Source organism: Chlorocebus sabaeus, chromosome 9 (assembly GCF_047675955.1).
Source record: "Chlorocebus sabaeus isolate Y175 chromosome 9, mChlSab1.0.hap1, whole genome shotgun sequence".
NCBI lineage: Eukaryota > Metazoa > Chordata > Mammalia > Primates > Cercopithecidae > Chlorocebus > Chlorocebus sabaeus.
Genome location: NC_132912.1, coordinates 25,645,708 through 25,666,973, shown reverse-complemented (window position 1 = coordinate 25,666,973; position 21,266 = coordinate 25,645,708). Strand labels below are relative to the sequence as shown.

Below are 21,266 nucleotides of genomic sequence, written 5' to 3'. Positions count from 1 at the left end.
AATCCCATAGTCATTATCATACTTAATGGTGAAAAATCAAGATGAGGAAGAAAACAAAGATATCATTGTCACCACTTCAACACTTTACAAAAATCATAGTCAATGCAATAGGATCAAACTAAATAAAATGTGAGAGGAAGCAGAGCAAGATGGCTAAATAGAAACCTTCGCTGATTGTCCTCCCCAGAGAAACACCAAATTTAACAACAATCTACACAGAAAAACACCCTCATAAGAACCAAAAATCAGGCAAGCAAACAGTAGCTGATTTTAACTTCATTTTACTGAAAGAGGCACTAAAGAGGGTAGGAGAGACAGTCTTGTATTGCCAACACCAACCCTCCCTCATCTCCTGGCAGCAGCCACATGGCATAGAGACAAAACTGTGTGCTTTGGGGAGGAGAGTGTAGTGACTGTGGGAATTGGCATTGGAACTTAGTGCTGCCAACACCAGGCAGAACTCAGCCAATGAACATGGAGGGAACATTTAGACCAGCCCTAGCCAGAGGGGAATTGCCCATTCCAGCAGTTGTAATTTGAGATACCACAAGCCTTGCCACTCTGGGTTTAAGCACTCTGGGGTTCTACATAAACTTGAAAGGCAGGCTAGTCCACAAGGACTGCAACTCCTAGGCAAGTCTTAAGGCTGAGCTGGGTTTGTAGCCAGTGGACGTTGGGGGCAGGTGATTTAGCAAGACACCAGCCAGGGTGGCCAGGGAGCGCTTACACCACCCATCCCCCAACCCCAGGCAGCACAGCTCACAGCTCCAAAAGAGATCCTGTCCTTCCACTTGAAGAGAGGACAAGGAAGAGTAAAGAAGACTTTGTCTTGCATCTTAGATAACAGATCAGCCACGGTAGGATAGGTCACTGGGCAGAGTCGTAAAGCCTCCCACCCAGGTCCTACCTCCTGGACAATATTTCTAGACACACACTCAGCCAGAAGGTAAATTGCTGCCTTGAAGGGAAGGACCTGGCTCTGGAAGGATTCATCATCTGCCGACTAAAGAGCCCTTGGGCCCTGAAAAATCAGCAGTGGTAACCAGGTAGTACATGCCATGGGCCTTGAGTGAGACTCTGAGATGTGCTGGTTTCAGGTGTGACTCAGCATATTCACAGTTGTGGTGGCTATGAGGAGAGACTCCTTCTGCTTGAGAAAAAGCAGAGGGAAGAATAAAGGGGACTTTGCCTTGCAGTTTAGGTACCAGCTTGGACACAGTGAAAAAGAACACCAACTAGACTTTGGGGTTCCCAACTCCAGGCCTTGGCTCTTGGATGGCATTTCCAGACCTACTCTGGGCCAGAGGGGAGCCCACTTCCCTGAAAGGTGAGTCTCAGGCCTGGCAGCATTCACCACAAGCTGACTGAAGAGCCCTCAGACCTTAAGTGAACATTCGTGGTAGAACATAAAGTGAACATTTCTGGCAGAAATCCCCATGAACTTGTGGTGGTAGACATGGGGAGAGATGACTCTGTCTGGGGAAAGGGAAGGGAAGAGTGGGAAGGACTTTATCCTGTGATTTTGGTGCCAGCCTAGTCACCGTAAAATAGAGCACCAGGTAGATTTCTGAAGTTTCAGTGGTTCCTGGCTGGCATCTCTGGACTTGCCTGAGGCCTGGTGGTGGGGGGTTGGGTTGGAACTTGGCACCCTGAAGGGAAGGACACAAGACTGCCTGGCTTCACCACCAAGTAGTGGTTACAGCAGGCTTTGGGAAAGACCCAGTGCTGTGCTAGTTTCAGGTCTGACCCAGCACAGTCCCAGTGGTGGTAGCCACAGTGGTGCTTGTGTTACCCCACCCCCAGCTCACCAGAGAGCAGCTCACAGAGAGAGAGAGAGAGAGAGAGAGAGAGAGAGAGAGAGAAAGAGAGAGAGTTTGTTTGGGAGAAAGTAAGGGAAAAATACAAGAGACTTTGCCTGGCAATCCAGAGAAATTTTCTGGATCTTATCCAAAATTACCAAGATCATACCTCTAGCAGTCTGTAAGAATCGCAGCATTACTGAGTTTGGAGTGCTCCCTAATGCACATACAGCTTCAGTGACCAAAAACTTGGATCACAACACCCAAGTCCCTTCAAATACCTGGAAAGCCTTCCCAAGAAGGACAGGCACAAACAAGCCCAGACTGTGAAGACTACAATAAATACATAACTCTTCAATGCCCAGACATAGAGGAATATCCACAAACATTAAGAGTATCCAGGGAAACGTGGCCTCACCAAATGAACTAAATAAGGCACCAGGGACCAATGCCAGAGAGACAGAGATATGTGACCTTTCAGACAGATAATTCAAAATAGCTGTTTTGAAGAAACTCAAAGAAATTCAAGATAACAGAGAAGGAATTCAGCATTCTATTAGATAAAGTTAACATAGACATTGAAATAATTAAAAAGAATGAAGCAGAAGTTCTGGAATTGAAAATGCAATTCACATACTGAAGGATGCATCAGTCTTAACAGCAGAACTGATCAGGCGGAAGAAATAATTAGTAAACTTGAAGACAGGCTATTTGAAAATACATAGTCAGAGGAGACAAAAAATATGAAAGAATGAAGCATGCCTAAAGATCTAGAAAATAGCCTAAAAGGGGCAAACCTAAGAATTATTGGCCTTTAAAAGGAAGTTAATACATATCAGCAGAGAAAAACAGCTATATTTAAAGGAATACAGGAAGAAAGAAAAGAAGGAAAAAAAAGGCCACAAAACAACAGAAAACAAATAATAAAATGGCAGCGGTAAATCCTTACTTGTCAATAATAAAACTGAATGTAAATAGACAAATCTCTCCAATCAAAAGACATAAAGTGGCTAAATAGATTTAAAATATAAGACAATGTTCTCTTGCTTACAGGAAAAATATATTTTATGCCATTGGAAACCAAAAAAGAGCAGGAATAGCTATACATGTATCAGATAAAATAGACAAAATAGATTTAAAGACTAATATGATAAGAAGAGACAAAGAAGGTCATTATATAATGATAAAAATGTCAATTCAGCAAGGGAATATAACAATTTTAAATATATATTCACCCAACACTGTAGCACTCAGATATATAAAGCAATTATTATTAGAGGTAAAGAAAGAGATAGACTCCAGTACAATAATAGCTAGTAAAGTCAGCATCCCACTTTCAGCATTAGACAGATCATCCAGGCAGAAAAAATGAAACATCAGACTTAATCTGCACTATAAACCAAATGGACCTAGAAGATTATTTACAGAACACTTAATCCAACAACTGCAGAATAAATACTTTTCAGCATATGGATCATACTCAAGGATAGACCATATGTTAGATCACAAAACAAGTCTTAAAACATTCCAAAAAAATTGAAGTAATATCAAGCATCTTCTCTGATCACAATGGAATAAAACTATAAATTAATGAGAGGAGTTAATAATTGGAATCTATACAAGCACATGGGAATTAAACAGTATGTTCCTGAATGATTATTGAGTCAATGAAGAGAGTAAGAAATAAATGGAAAAATTTCTTGAAACAAAGGATAATGGAAAAACAACATACTAAAACCTATGGTATGCAGTGAAAGCAGTACTAAGAGGGAAGTTTGTAGCTATGAGTGCTTATGCCAAAAAATAAGAAAAAATTCAAATAAACAACCTAATGATGCATCTTAAAGAACTTGAAAAGCAAGAGCAAACCAAACTCCAAATTAGTAGAACAGAAATAATAAAGATTACAACAGAAACAAATGAAATTGATATTAAAAATATAATAAAGATCAATGAAACAAAAAGTGTATTTTTTTGAAAAGATAAACAAAATTGAAAAAGCTTTAGCCAAACTAAGAAAAAAGAGTGAAGACCCAAATAAATAAAATCAGGGATGAAAAAGAAGACATTGCAACCAGAGACATTAAACCAATAGCACAGAAATTCAAGGGATCTTTCTTTCCTTGTTTGCAGATGATATGATCTTACATTTGGAAAAACCTAAAGACTCCACCAAAAAAGTATTAGAACTGATAAACAAATTTATTATTGTAGGATATAAAGTCAACATACAAAAAACAGTAGCATTTCTATATACCAACAGAAAATAATCTGAAAAAAAAATCAAGAAAGTAGTCCCATTTACAGTAGCTACAAATAAAGTACCCTGGAATCAACTAACAAAAGAAGTGAAAGATCTCTACAATGAAAACTATAAAACATTGATGCAAAAAGTTGAAGAGGACACACACACAATGGAAAGATATTCCATGTTCATGGATTGTAAGAATCAGCATTGTTAAAATATCCATACTACCTACAGCATTCTACAGATTTATTGCAATCCCTATCAAAATATCAATGACATTCTTAACAGAAATGGAAAAATCAATCTTAAAATCTATATAAAACCACAAAAGACCCAGAATAGCCAAAGCTGTCCTGAGCAAAAAGAACAAAACTGGAGGAATCACGTTACCTGATTCAAATGATTCTGTAGAGCTATAGTATCCAAAACAGCATGGCACTCACAAAAAAACAGATATAGAGGCCCATGGAACAGAATGGAGGACTCAGAAACAAATCCAGACTTCTACAGTGAACTTATTGACAATAAAAGTGTCAAAAATATACATGGGGAGAAAAACAGTCTCTTTAATAAATGGAGCTGGAAACATTGAATATCCATATGCAGAAGAATGAAACTAGATCTCTATCTCTCACCATATACAAACATGAAATCAAAATGGATTAAAGACTTAAATCTAAGATCTAAAACTATGAAACAACCACAAGACAACATTGCGAAAATTCTACACAACATTGGAGTGGGCAGAGAGTTCTTGAGTAATACCCTGCAAGCACAGACAACCAAAGCAAAAATGGACAAATGGGATCATATCAATTTAAAAAGCTTCCTCACAGCAGGGAAACAATAGACAAAATGAAGAGATAACACACAGGATGGGAGAAAATATTTGCAAACTACCCACCTGACAAGGGACTAATAAGCAGAACATATAAGGAGCTCAAACGACTCTATAGGAGAAAAAAATCTAATAATCCAATTAAAAAATGGGCAAAAGATTTGAATGGACATTTCTCAAAAGAAGATATACAAATAGCAAACAAGTATATGAATAGGTACTGTATATCATTAAGAATCAGATAAATGCAAATCAAAACTACAATGAGATATCATCTCACTCCAGTTAAAATGGCTTTTATCCAAATGATGGACAATAACAAATGCTAACAAAATTGTGGAGAAAAGGGAACCCCAGTACAGTGTTGGTGGTAATGTAAATTAGTACAACCACTATGGAGAACCATTTGGAGGTTCCTCACAAAACTATAAATGGAGCTACCAGCGTATGATCCAGCAATCTCACTGCTAGATATATATCCAAAAGAAAGAAAATCAGTATATCAAAGAGATATCTGCACTCTCATGGTTATTGCAGCACTATCCACAATAGCCAAGATTTGGAAGCAACCTAAGTGTTCATCAACAGAAGGATGGATAAAGAAAATGTACACATATACAATAGAGTACTATTCAACCATAGAAAAAATGAGAGCCAGTCATTTTCATCAACATAGACAAGACTGGAGATCATTATGTTAAGTAAAATAAGCCAGGCACAGAAAGACAAACTTTGCATGCTCTCACTTATTTGTAGGTGCTAAAAATTAAAGCAATCTAACTCATGGAGATAGAGTAAAAGGATGGTTACCTGAGTCTGGGAAGAGTAGTTGGGAAATTGGGAGGGGGAAGTGGGAATGAATAATGGATACAAAGAAATAGTTAGAAACAATGGGTGACTATAGTCAAAATAATTTAATAATTTAATTGTACATTTTAAATATCTAAAAGAGTATAATTGGATTATTTGTAACACAAAGGATAAATGCTTGAGGTGATGATTACTCCATTTACCTTGATGTGATTATTATACACTGTTTGCCTGTATCAACATATCCACATAGTCCACAAGTATGTAGACCTACTATGTATCCACAAAAATTAAATGTTTAAAATTAAAAAAAAATAAATAAAATGCATACGGTTGTAGAAAGAAATAAAACTGTATATCTTTGTATACATCATGATAATTTATATAGAAAATCATAAGAAAACTTCAAAAATCTACTAGATGACTTTGGCAAAGTCATAGGGCTCAATTTAATATAAGAACTGCATTGTGCTTCTATATACTGGTAATAATAACTGGAAAATAAAATCTGATCAACTACACTATTTAGCATGGTATCTAAAAATATGAACTATTTAAGAATAAAATATTTGCAAGATCTGTACTTTAAAAACTTCAAAACATGTTGAAAGAAATTAAAGATAACCTAAACAAGTGTATATATATACCGTGTTCATGAAACAAGAAACTCAATATGTTAAGACGTCAATTCTACTCAAATTGGTCTATAGCTTGAATGATATGCTAATCAAAATCCCAACAGTCTACTAATGTAGAAATTGGCAAATTGACTCTAAAATTTAAACAGAAATGCAAAGAACATAGAACATAGAATAGTCAAAGTAATTTCGAGGTAAAAAAAGAATAAAAATTCAAGATCTACCGTCTGATTTCAAGACTTCCTGTATGGTAACAGTGATATGGTTTGGACCTGTTTCCTTGCCAAATCTAAGAATTGTAATCCCCAGTGTTGGAGGTGGGGCCTACTGGGAGGTAATTGGATCTTGGGGAGAAGTTCTCATGAATGGTTTAAAACCATCCCCACTTGGTAATGTATAGTGAGTGAGTTCTCACAAGATCTGGTTGTTTAAAAGTGTGTGGCACCTCCCTTCCTCCCTTCTTGCTCCTGCTCTGGCCATGTAAGATGAGCCTGCTTCCCCTCGGCCTTCCATCATGATTTTCAGTTTCTTGAGGCCTCTCCAGTAGCAGAAGCCGCTATGCTTCCTGTACAGCCTGAAGAGTCACGAGCCAATTAAACCCCTTTTCTTTATAAATTGCCAGTCTCAAGTATTTCTTTATAGCAGCCAACTGACTAATTAGAACTGACTAATGCAAACAGTCATCAAGATAATGCAGTATTTGCATACAGATAGACCTGTAGACCACATATGTGGTCAACTCATTGTTTATAAAGGCAGCAAGGTAATTCAGTTAGGATGGTCTTTCCAATAAACAGTTCCCAAATCACTGAATAGACACGGATTAAATAAAAAGAACCTCAATGAGTTCCTCACGTCACATGCAAAAATTTACTCAGAATGGAGTATAGGTGTAAGCGTAAAAGCTAAAACCCTAAAAGAAAATATAGGCAATAATCTTCACAATTATGGAGTAGGCAAACTTTTCAGGCCACACAAAGGACAAACTACAAAAAATGGAGAAACTGAACTTCATCAAATTTTAAAATTCAGTTATATGAAAGACACCAAAGAATATATTGTCCAAGCACCATGTCTCATGCCTGTAACTCTAACACTTCAGGAGGCTCAGGCGGGAGGATCCCTTGAGCTCCAAAGTTTGAGGCTGCAATGAGCCATGATTGCACCACTGTACTCTAGCCTGGGTGAGAGAGCAAGACCCTGACTCAAAAAAAAAAAAAAAAAAAAAAAAAAGAAATAATATATAATATATAAAGAACTCTCGCAACTCAATAATAAGAAAAATTGAAACTACTTTTGCAGAAATTATAATAGTGAGAAAATTATGACACTGAAAGAAATCTAACCTGATTCCATCTAGCTTCTAAACTCCAAGCTGCCCTTGTTCATTCCTGATCATAGGCTGAACTAACTTTGGAAGGAACTTAGTTTATAGTTTAACTTTGAAACAAAGATTACAGCCCTTTCCCAAAACCAACTCCCATCTTGCCTGGGGACCAGACTACCTTTATAGGAGTAATATATTAGCCACAAGATTAGAAATTATGTTCTGGAGCCATACAGCCAGAAACCACAAGATGCTGAACCTCCCCAATTGCTCCTAGAGATAACATCAGTATTGTAAAACCTAAGACTGGTGCTCGAGATATTTTCCATACCCTACATTCTGATCCATCAGCTAGCACCCAGACCAGCAATCTGGCTCTACCAGTTCTGCGATCCCATCCAGGAACGGAAGACAAAAAGAAAAACCCACTTCAGTCCCCTATGATTTAACCTCTGACCTAACCAATCAGCACTCTCTACTCCCTGGCCTCCTGTCTGCCAAATTATCCTTAAAAAAACCCAGTCTAAAAATTTTCAGGGAGACTGATTTGAGCAATAAAACTCCAGTCTCCCATTCAGGTGGCTCTGAGTGAGTTAAGCCCTCTCTATTGCAATTCCTTTACCTGGGCACGCAAAGGACAAACTCCTTGATAAATCACCTTTACTTGGGCAGCAGGCAAGGAGAACCCATTGGGCGTTACAAAACGGCCCTGTTTTTTAAAATGGGCATAAGATTTTAGCAAACATTTCACAAAAGAACTTCACGAATGGCCAATAAACACATGAAAAAACACTTAACATTACTAGTCATTAGGAAAATATAATTAAAACAATGAGATACTACTTTATACCCATTTCAGATACAACCCAAATGCCCATGGATACACATATTGGAGTACGTTTATATAATAGAATACTGCTCAGCCATGAAAAGCATGGATTAATGATGAACATACAGCAACACAGATTGAATCTCAAAAAACGTTCAGCTGACTTTTTAAAAAAACCATCATATAACTTCAGTTGTATGGAATTCTAGAAAAGGCAATACTAATCTACAATGACAGAAAGGAGACCAGTGGCTGTCTGTGACCAGGGGTGGGGAGAATGGTTACTCCAAAGGAAACCAGAATTCTTTGGGATGATGTCAATTCTCCATGTCTTAATGTGGTTATGGTTACATAGGAGGATACATTTGTCCAATTTCTTAAAATGTAAAATAAAGTTAGTTTTTTAAAAGGGAGACTGTTTCTCCTGTCTGTTTCATTTTGTTTTCCCCTTCACTTTTCAGAATTATGCTGCACTTAGCAGACTTTCCTGGTTACTTTGAATCAGGAACTCCTCAAAAAGTCTGTTGTTGAAGGGAGAACCACAATTAGGCAATTAGAACAGCTTGATTTGACAACTAAATGTGGAAATTCCTAATGAAAAAAAAAAAAAACCACTTGAAATGTTGCCACATATGGAATGGGCTGGAGAAGATATCACTGAGGCATCATTGCTGTAGGGCATCCTTTCTAGGGAAGGGAAGGGAGGCAAAGGACCATGAGCTCATCATGATCAAGGATTCTGAAACTTCAGTTCATTTTTATTAATAAATTGCCTTCATGTGGCCGATGAATCGCTGGTCTGATTGGAAACTTTTTCCTGCACCGAAGAAACTGCACCAATTAACAATATTCATCTGCCAATTCAGCTCTGCAGGTTCAGGCTCATTTAACTTGACAAAAATAGCTTCTTTTTTCTTGAGTAGGGGAAGTTTTTCTCTGCCTCCAGCCCTAGTGATGGGCAGAGATGGTGGTGGAATCTTATTACAGCCTCCCTGTCCCTGATGCTCTTTATCCAGCCGCAGCGCCACAGGCTGCCCGTTTTTTTTTTGGATACCCATTTCACGACCTTCTTTGGTTTCTTTACCACAAAAGTCACTCTATGTCTTTTAGCCCAAAACCCTACTGCAGTGTTCTCTGTCTTTTCCCCTTTACTCTTAATATCTTCTTTATTCGTTCCTTCCCTTTTCCCCTTCTTCCCTTACCCCCTTTCATTCTTCCGTCTTTTTTTCTTTAATTTTTCACCAGCCCCTAGCATATTCTAAACTATTTACCCCTTTCATGATGTAATCATGAACCGACACCTGCCACAGTAATCAGGTGATTTTTTTTTTTTTCTCTGCAGTTTTCTTACACTGAAGTGGTACCACCCTGCCCCCATCACCATCAACTCAACTTCATTTTAAATGTGCTACTCTTGTCCTTAGAGAGACTGGCCAGTTCTTCCCACCATTTCGGACCATCATAAATTTGTAAATATAGATTCATTTGCTGAGCCTAAGTTTTCTGCATAAAAGTAAATCCCTTTTGTGATACCTACAAAAGCCACAGAATCATCAACCGCAGTTCAAAAGAGCAAATGATATTCACTGCATCACAATGAACTTGATTCTAAAAAGCAAATTATTTGCTATATAATAGAAACAGGCAGGTTAAAAACAATAATTGAGTGTGAAAGAGGTCAGAGAAAGTTCTGACAGTGATATAAAGTTTCATTACCTTGACTGAAGATGGTTTCATGGAAGTATATTATGTCAAAACTCATCAGTAATACACTTTAAATATGGATGGTTTATTTACATTAATTATGCATCAATAAAGCTGTAAAGCAAAGGAAATAAATAGTAAAAAAACAAAGACAAACAAAAAACCGATGACTTAAGAGTAATTAGCCAAGCTATTCTTAAATGTAGGCTAGTGTATACGTAATTTTAGTCTTGCTATTTACCAGCTGTATCCTTATTCTATGAAAATCTCATTTTACCTTAAAAAATTAGGATGCGAGGACATACCTCTGAATGTTCAGTGATCCTGGGATGCTCTCATGCAAGCTTGTTTCACTGTGAGCTGATGAATCAGCATAAAAGCTGAATGGTAGCTCATGATCACACTCTGTTCTGCCAATAAGACAGTTTATTTTAACTCGCTGTTCCCATATTTTGAAAGAGACTGACTTCTGCAGAAGTATACAAATCAGAGATATTATCAACCCTGAACTCCCAGTAACTTTATTTTTATTCTACATGGTCACACAGGCTACTGGAGTTAATGTCCTATAGGCATGTGGGGGTGCCGGGCACCTGGCAGGTATACACATTGATCAATTCATTTGACCACATTTTTTTGCAAGGAAAATTTTCCTTAATGTGTCTTCAAATAGAAAAGTCTATGAGTAATCAAATGTGAGTGACAGAAGGATAACTTTATTCCACTAATGTCCCCTTTAAAAATTCTCCCTCTGAGCAACCATAAAGAATAAAAATAGTGATAATTACCAGTTCTCCATTTTTGCTGTGGAAGCTGGGGAGCTATGAAACAAATATACAGCTCAGTTTCTCAGGACATTAAAAAATGCATTATGCATGTTATTCTCACTCTAGTGACAACTTATTTTTTTAACTATTGTTTTTTTCTCTGACTTGATCCTCCCCCTTCCTTCCTTCCTTCCTTCCTTCCTTCCTTCCTTCCTTCCTTCCTCCCTCCCTCCCTCCCTCCCTCCCTCCCTCCCTCCCTTCCTTCCTTCCTTCCTTCCTTCCTTCCTTCCTTCCTTCCTTCCTTCTTTCCTTCCTTCCTTCCCTCTCTCTCGTTTTCTTTCTTTTTTTCTTTCTTCCTTTCCTTCATCTTTTATATCACAGAAAGTTTCCTCCAATCATTTTTCTAACAAGGTAGAGTGCAAACAAAGGAATAACAAACTTCCTTTAGATATGAGAAATGTGGATCTTTTTAAGTGTTATTTTCAAGAGTCTTAAGGCAACATTAGGATAATAACATAACATGAAAACTGTGGAGATAAATTGTGATCTCACGTGAGCCCCAGGGTGGCCTTTATTAAATCATGCTTACTTCTTAGAGGGCTGGGCAGACATAAGCCAGTGTTTCAGACAGAGTCTGAGGTGAAAGCTTTTCTCTCCCCAACAATGGCATATTTGTAGTAGAATATTCTCATAAGAGTCTTGGTGAACAAAAATACACAGGGATAGAAGGTGGAATGGAAGGAAGTCCATTTCAGAAGGAAATAATCCCAACATAACTTTCAGGATATAACAATAGGTTATTAACTGGTGGATTTGGCAGGGAAAATTCTGCTACATCATTTTAAAAATTTTTCTTCTTCTTCCTTTCTTTTACATTTTTATTTTTATTTTTAGAGACAGTCTAGCTCTGTTTTCCAGGCTGCAGTGTAGTAGCACAATCATAGCTCATTGCAGCCTCCGACTCCTGGGCTCTAGAGATCCTCCTGCTTCAGCCTCCTGAGAGCTGGGTCTGCAGGTGTGCACCACCACATCCAGCTAATTTTTTATTTTTTGTAGAGACAGGGATCAGCCTCTATTGCCCATGCTGATCTTAAACACCTGGCTTCAAGTAATCTTCCCACCTCAGCCTCCCAAAGTGCTGGGATTATGGACATGAGCTACTGTGCCCAGCATGAAATCATTTATGATGTGTTGACCATTTTTCAACTGGATATGAAGGCAGTATAGACACACAACTGTGAATTTATCAAGATTTGTGCTCTGTTTATTTATTTTCTTTATATGGGAATTTTCAAACAAATGTAAAGTGGAGGCATGTACACTGCAGTAGGTAATGGCTGTATCAGTCAACACTTAGCCTTGGTTGTCATCACCTATCTTCATGGGCCAAAAACACAGATAGAGTCTAGAAGAACGCACAAAGCAGCTTTTCACCAAGGGTTAAGTTTCCATTCTACTTTCTAACCCACACAGAATGCATAGAAGGTGGAGATTAGAGAGTGACTTCTACACTCCATTCAGCAGATGCCAAGTTTCTCAATGTCCATGAAGAGTCTTTGCTCTAGAGCCTCAAGGTTACTAAACTGCCACTTTTCAAGGTTCCTATTCTTGCTTTCTCCTCCATGCCTCAGTCTTTAACTCCTTTTGTCTTCCCAGTTTTTCCCAGATTCTGCCCATTTGGTCTCTGGAAGGGGTTGTCAGTCACTCAGCTCCATGGGTTTTATTGCTAGGTGGAGCCATAGTGAAGTTTCTATAAGATAATCAGACTTATTATTTCAAGGCCAAGACTGATCTACTTTTATCAGTTATAACTCCTTAGGTTGCAAGTGACAGAAAGCCCAAGCCAAGGGACTCGGGTTAAGTTTGTCCTCAAGCACTCGCTTGTTCTTTTGGCTTCTAGTATGTCCTTGCCCTCATCTACTCAGGCTTTCCTACCAATTGCTGGCTGGCTATTCTATAGTGACTTAAGTTTCAACATCAGACACAGATACAACAGCCTTGCACAGACTTCTCCCCCAGCAACATAGTTTCATAAAAATCTAATCCCTATAACAAACCTTTTAATCTATATTATTTCTCGTGGTTCTACTTCACTGACTAATAATATGCCTTTACATAAGACATTCCAAGGTCTTGGAACAGTCTATGCACATTGTATTCATCTGTTCTTGCACTGCTATAAATAAATACCTGAGAGTAATTTATAAAGAAAAGATGTTTAATTGGCTCATAGCGCTGCAGGTTATACAGGAAGTATGGCAGCATCTGCTTCTTGGGAGGCCTCAGGACACTTACAGTCGTGGCAGAAGGTGAAGGGGAAGCAGGCACGTCTTACATGGCCAGAGCAGGAGCAAGAAGAGGTGGAGGGGCAGGCTAGGCAGGTGCCACAGACTTTTAAACAACCAGATCTGGTGAGAACTCTATCATGAGAACAGCACCCAAGGGATGGTGCTAAACCATTCGCGAAGGATCAACCCCCATGATCCAATCACCTTCCAGCAGGCCCCACCTCCAGCATTGGGGATTGTAATCCCCAATGTTGGAGATTTGGTGGAGACACAGATACAAACCATATCACACATATACTCTGTCTGCCACTCTCTTGATGAAAAATTGCAATCTAGTTTAGACAGTCGGTCTTAGTAATAGCGAACATTCTCTTTTTATGTTTTATTGAAGTCATTAGTACAAATAATTATAAAGCTTGAGTCACTATTTAATATCATGTCATAAGCATTATTCATGCCTTTGCACAGTCTTTATAACGATAATTTTTAAAAGGCTTGACAATATTTGAGTGGATGCTCTATAATTTCATTATTCACTTTCCTATTGATGGCACTGTAGGTATTTTCCAATATTTTGCTGTTATGAATAATGATCTGAGGTACTCCTTCATGCATATAATTTTTCCATATTTTTGGAATATTTGGTTAGTCTATAATTTCATAAATTGAGAGTAAAGATATGTAAAAGGTATGAACCTTCGTATTGCTTTTGATTCATATTGTTTAATTGCTTTCAGAAGGACTAGGACAATTACAATCCCGTTAGTAATTGGTAATATCCTTGCTAACTTTGATTGTCCAGCTTGGACTGAGTTGTACATTCACCTGACTGTGATGAAGCAACTGGTCCTGCAGCTCGAGCAGTGGGGTTTCTGAGTCTATGGAGTTTTTCTTGTTGATTCTCAGTTCATGGTGGAGTCATTCAAGTGTATTTCTGGCATCTTGGCAGTCCTAAGTGCCATGCTCTCTCTAGAAATTCTACAAGTTAACATCGTGATCAAAATGTAGCTGCAGAGTAAAAAAGCTAAAAAGGAAACTCAGAGTTTCTAGATCCAGACATGGATTCCTTATTCGATTATTCTACAAATGACTTAAGAAGCAAAACATTCAAAAAAGTAACTAAAGCTGTATGTGGACTGATGACTGCAGCATAGTTCTCTTCTTACCTCATGATCAGTCAGATGAAGAAAGTATGAACATTATATTATAGCATATTGATTTTGCCATTCAATGTGGAGAAGATTCAAAATTTAAATAACCAAAGGAACATGAAAATAAGTCTTGTATGTTTGATGAATATTTTCAAGGACACCAGGATGAATGAAGAGTTTACTAGGGAGTAACTGTCCATACGTGAAGAGCCTGTGGCCAAACTGGTAGAATATTCTTCTCTTCGAAGGATACAGTAGTAGAAAGCTACATATTTTAATGAAATAAAAAGTACATTTTTTTTTATCAGCAGCATGCCTGAATCAAGTTTTGAATTATTCTGAAACTGTTGCTGCTTAATGTGGAAACTTGTAGTATTATTTTGAGAGCATCAATTTAAATTTAAAAGTCAAAATTGAAATGAATGCACATAGATTTGTATATAAATTAGCTGTGCAACAGTTAATAAGGCTAGTACAACCTTATTTTTACTGTTTGTATTGTTTTTGAGGTGCAGGAATTGTTGTAACAAAATATACATGTCTTTCCAGAGGGAAATGTCTGGAAGGATATAGGTAAGACTACTGCCCATCTGTATCTTACCATTTCCCTACATTGAAAATGTATTATTTATATAATTAAAAAATTTAAAAGGGAATATCATTTTAAAGTCTTTCCTGATTTAACAGAAAAAAGTACCTATTCAATTTGAAAGGCATTCTATATTGCCTGTTTTATGCTAGTATCTGTATTCTGCTTTACAATATCTAGAAAGTATCAATATCTTTACTGATCCAGAGTATACCTGAAATATGTGAAAGACACTTTCCCTAGACATTAATTTCTGAGTTGTGAATGCAATCTGCCAAAAATCTAAGGATTTGACCACATATTTTCTAATTAAACTAGGATACTTATTTGGATGATTTTTGTAATTGGAAAGGTTAAGCGAATCATCAGTGGAGATAATGTTGAGGCTATAAAAACACTGCAATTAATATCTTATCTTTTAAAATTTTAGGCAATAGCACTTTTGCTCTTCAGAATAGCATCTTAAGGGAAAGCATATTGAATTCAATCTGTTGTGTGAAATATTTTCAGTTAGAGAAGGTACAGTATGTATATATAAATGAATGTACAGACTGCTGATGATTTATTTTGGATCTATAGCAGCCTTGGAAATAGAACTGAGTTTTATATAGATCTTTCAGAGTCAGGGTAGCCCTAAGCTCTTTATAGAGCAGTAATTTTGGCTGTGTCTAAATAAGACCCATCCTTACAGCTGAAAGATTAAAAAAATTCAGATAATGAACCATTTAATTTTTTCTGTATAATGTCACATAAATGGTTTGATTTGGGGCTTCCAAAACTGCATGGCTATTTTGGCTTTATGGATGCATCTTTTGCAAGTCTCAATGCCCTGTAAAAGTGGGAAGGCTGTCAGAAATATCTTTAAGTAGGCCGGGTGTGGTGGCTCACACTTGTAATCCCAGCACTTTGAGAGGGCAAGGTAGGAGGATCACTGGAGTCCAGGAGTTTGAGACCAGCCCAGGCAACATTGCGAGACCTCACCTCTAAAAATAAAAACAAAATTTACCATGTGTGGTGGTGGTGCACACCTACAGTCCCAACTACTCAGGAGACTGAGGTGGGAGCATCAATGGAGCAAAGGACTTCAAAGCTGCAGTGACCTATCCAGCCTTGGTGACAGAGCAAGTTCTTATCTCAAAAAACAAAAAAACAAAAAAGAATGTCCTAGGCAGCCTACCGGGTAGGGGATGAGAATGCTTTTCCTGGCAACTAGTCATGGAATCAGAATGGCACTAGTGAGTTCAAGATGCTGCCCAGGAATACAAGGAAAGCTCTGTCTCAAAAGGAGCAACTCTAGCCTGACTGTGGTGGACTAGCTACAGTGAGAAGTAATTGGAGTAGTCAGTATTGCTGGTGATTTCCTGGCTTGCCCTCAGACAGGACCCATCAGAGCCCCTCAGTTGCCTGGCAGGTAAATACATGTATGTGACTCTTCCTACCTTATGTTCAGGAGTAAGTTTAGCACACGTGTCTACAAAGAGTAGCCTTTTATATCCTGAACCATGCATTCTGCTATATTAATAGCAATGCCTCACATTGGTAGAGATTTTCTGAGTTTCTCAAACCCATTTATATTTCCTTGGATTATCCATACAATAACATCTCAGCCATTAGCTGCAAGTCTTCTCAGTTCCACCTCTATGTACCTCAGTCTTCGTCTTCTCCCTTCTGTCCTTCTAGTTGAAATCTTTATTCTTGCTTGGACAACTTCAATTGCCACTGAGCTGGTTGTCCTACTTATTATACTGCCTGATGCTATGACAACCTCTTCTCCATAAAACAGCTTGAGAGAGCTTTAAAAATTATATCTCATGACATATTTCTGCTTCCTTAAATCCTTTGTTGCTTTCTAAAGAGCTTGGGGAAAATCTGACCTCCTTACTGTGGCATGAAGGCCCTGCCTGATCTGGTTCCTTCTGACTTGTCCAGCCCATCCTTCTCTTTGTCTCACCCATGGCCACATAGGCCTTTTCTAAGTTCCTTGAGCATAATCCAAAACTGTCTTCCATGAGGATCCTTGCACCTGCTGATGTGTCTGCCTGAAAACCTCTTTGTATGGCTGAATCCTTCTCATCCTTCAGGCTTTACCTCATATATCTCAGCCTTCAAGAATCCTTCCTCTACAAATGGGACTTCATGAAGAATGTGGGGCTCCGATAAGGATGCACAACTACGAAAGCATGGAGCTGGACAGAACCTAGTTCTTCCGACTCCTCATCCATGATGCCTGCCATGACGTATGCCAACCTGTGATTTAGATGCATTTCTTCTGTCATGAACTAGGGAGATGCTAAATTATAGGGACAATGTCTTTTATGTTTGTTTGCTTGCATTATTTTGCAGACTGGAAAATGGGGAGAGTATTGCAGATGTTAAATACTTTCTGAGTGATTGAGACTGATTCTGGCAGGAAAGATTCTGACCATTTGAGAACCCACGCAGATGTATGCTTACCATCTTTCACAGAGACACGCACACGTGGCTCCCTTTTAAAAATCTATAGAGAGACAGCTCTCCTTGCTCTATATTTATCTGAAAGGACCCTGGAGATTTGCATTTAAAAAATACCAGAAAACATCTCATTATGAGTTCTTTGAAATAAAATGGAAGTATATGTTAGGCCCAGTGTCTGCCCCTGTAAGTCATATTTTCTCTAAACTATCAGAATAAACAGGTCATTTTTCCTCTGGACTATTTTGTTTAATCCAACCATTGTCATGCAAATACAATTTTGGCATCTATTTGTGACTCATTCTCACCTTTTTAACCTAGAGGCTCGCCCCAATGTCAGCTTGTCTCCTATGAGTTATTCGTCCAGGTTTTGAGCATATTGAACACATATGGCATGTGTCACCTTGGACAGGCAAAACCAAGGAAGGATAAGAAACAAAGAAATGAACATTGCTTTTCTTAACCATTAATAAGTGATATACATTTGCAGTTCAGATTTTCATGGTCTTATATTTTAGAATAATTGAATCACACAATAGAAAAAAATGTAAAAGGTTGTTTCGCCCCATAGTCTTATAGATACATTAAGTCTCCTTGACTGTGTCTCTGCCAAGCCTCATTCAGCCTCTTTTAAGATGTCCAGCAATGGGAACTGAGTCTCTCCTGGGACTGCACCATCTTTGCAGAGCATTAACTGTTACAAATTTAAGTCAAGCCTAAATTTGGGGGTATTAGTTTGATCAGCGAATAGCATATGTATTCATTTAGGCCGTCAATTGAACACGAAAAAGCCAAGAACAGTGCACTGTGGTCAACTTCTAGAAAACTGTAGAGCCATTAAACAAGATACGCTGTATCCTAAAAATCTGGCCACAATGCTCAATGAGGAGACCATGGAAGCCTTTGGCAATGTCTTACAGAGGTCAAGATATGCTATGTATTCCATGAACATCCCTGGGTTACCTTCTTTAGTCTAGATAGCTTTGGTGACCTCATGTTGCCCTCTGGTATCCTGATAGTAGGCAATGTTATTAAGTAAGCTCAACTCCAGGTAAAGATTTGACAAAGATTTATATATCAATAGATTAAAACTCCTTCTGCCATTGCATAATTTAAAAAATCTCCTTAAAGCTTACTCACCTCTCACTTCCATGATAATACATACCATAATAAACAGTGGAAGAGCCTGATAATTTGATTTTATTGCCAATTGAGAGCTGTTCATCTCTGCACATACCACATGATAATGGTATCTTCCTTTCTCCCTTGGAATCTTGGTATTTGTGGATGCACAGTACCTCTCCAATAGCACTAGAAAAACCACCGGTTGAATCTAAAGCTCTCAGTGTCTTCCCACTAAGGATACTATGTCTATGTGTCTTCTCAAAATCTAGTATTCACAATCAAAACAAATGCTACAGTTACATACATTCTATATCTTCAGTTTGGAAAAAGCTAAAGGATCCCAACTGTACACATGTTATAAAAGAAGGAATGTGGATTCTCACTGCATGGCCCCAGACCTAGGTGGGGAAGTAGAGGATTATAGAGTTCTGAAAAGAACACAGGCCAGGGAAACAAAGAGAAGAAAAATATGGACCAAGAAAGATTGGTGATGGGCTTAAGCTGGGTAAATATAGCTTACCTCAATTCTGTTGGACTATCCCTCATTTTAACATACTATAATGATGTGTACATTTGTTTGTAACTGCATCAAAAAGGAAATGAGATTAGCCTGGCATGACTTACTCGTTCTAACTGAACCCATGCTGGCTGCTAATGATTGCTTTCTCTTTAAATGCTCCCAAGCCATCTGTTTAATAATCTATTCTAGAATTTTGCCTGAGAAGAATCTCAACACCAGTGAAGTGAAAAGATCCCCAGGCAAAGACCAGGAGACCCAGGTTCTAGCTGTGCTCTGTCATTAACCAGCTGCTAGGCAAACACCTTAGTCTAGCTCATCCTGTTTCACCTCAAAAATGAGTGGGTCAGAAAAGATGATCTTCATCGCTCCTTACAGGTGTGAATCTACGATTCCTTCATTTCATTCATCTGTAGTTTTTGGAGTCTACTGTTTCCCCTGATTAGAAAATCAGGACCTTAACCATTTATAGTCTTTGAATGTTTCTGCTCTGTGTCTTCTAGATCCTGCTCTGCCACTAACTTGTTAATTAACTCTGGAGCAGGTTGTTTAAATTCCATGGGTCTCAGTTACTTCACTTTAAAAATAAAGGAGTTTAAATCAGATGATATCTAAATTTCTGAATATGAGTCTCTAATGTCTAGTTATATGGGATATTGTTTCTGTGATCACATTCTGTACATTATTGGAATAACCAAGTGTTATGTGTTTGATTCTTGAGCATAGAAACATAGACTTATTAGTCTAAGTTGGGTAGAAAGCTTAGACATTATCAAACAATTTATTGAATAATATTTAGAATGGCCAGTTACTTTCCTCCTTGACTTAAATTTAAATGATCTTCTTACATTTTTTCTTTATTTTATTTTATTTTTTGTAGAGATGAGGTCTCACTATGTTGTCCAGACTGGTCTCTAATTCCCAACCTCAAATGATCCTCAAGACTCAGCCTCCCATAATCCTGGGATTACAGGCATGAGCCACTGCACCCGACCTAAATAACCTTTTATTTCTGATTCACACTGAATTTGTAAAGGCTCCTCCCTCGTTTCCCATTGAACAGTGAAGTCTGCTGGTTGACCCATTTGCATCGAGGAAGGGCACTATGCTCATCTCACAGAATACCACCAAAGCTCCAAGGTTGCAGAAAGAGGAATCTTGCAAACTGCTTCTGTTTCTTATTTCACAGGTGATGAATGCTTTGGTTTGTGGAGCTATTTTATTCTGGCCTGATGGTGTTGCATGACTCAGAATGGATGATTCCCACAGGAAGGTCTGATTTTTATCCTTTGACTAAAATCTAAAAATAGAGCCTTCAACTCATCCTGGACTCTCAGCTGTCATATGCCGAAAAAACCTGGCCACTTGGCATGATTGCTTGTAGCTTTAAAAGAATCACCACGTTCTGTACTTTAAAATAAATAACAAACACATATAAGTGTATGAACCTGGAATGTTGTTTCATTTGCTATTGCCTTTATGCTGGGGAATTATGCAGCTGAAGGCAATTTGCCTTTCAAATTCATTTGAGTACAATTTCAAACATACAAACTCAAACACCTTGAGTTTCAAGGTGACCATAATCAGGTTTGGCCAGGAAAAGAGATATTCTGTCTAACGACGTAGTCTTGTTAAGTCTACCTTCCTAATAATAATAAAGGCTGATGGAACTTTACGGTTTGCCTAGTCTCATTTTGTGTGGCCGAATCATCTGTTATCATTCTCACTTCAGGAATAACCCAGTTGGTGTTTAGTGAGTGCTTTGCTTAAAGTATGGAGTAGATGAGCTAGAACTGGAATCCAGGATTTGTATTATACTTCATTTCTTTCCACTGCCAGTACGTTCCCGGACCAAACTGAGGGTGGGGCTGCTTATTCTCATGACCCAATAACAAGATGCAGATGAGCCGGGAAAGAAGGGAGTTTATTCCATAACCGTGTGCAAGCAGAAGGAACTGGAAAATATCACCAGACCAAGTCAAAATTATGAAGTTTTCCAGAGCTTATATACCTTCTAAGCTATATGTCTATGTGTAAGTGTGCATTCATCTAATGACATAAGGGATTAATTTCTTCTAATCTATAACTAATATCTGAGTTCTGAAGACCTTCCTCTGGCGCCTCAGTACATTTACTTAATCTAAATGGGTCCAGGTGCTGGGGTGATTACCCTTATCTTGTCTCC

At 38.2% G+C, this 21,266-nt stretch overlaps 1 pseudogene; it reads left to right on the top strand.

Moving 5' to 3' along the window:
• Positions 1–14,572, top strand: part of LOC119618771 (GPN-loop GTPase 3-like) — a 33,518-nt pseudogene extending 18,946 nt beyond the window's left edge.
• The last annotated feature ends 6,694 nt before the right edge of the window (positions 14,573–21,266 follow it).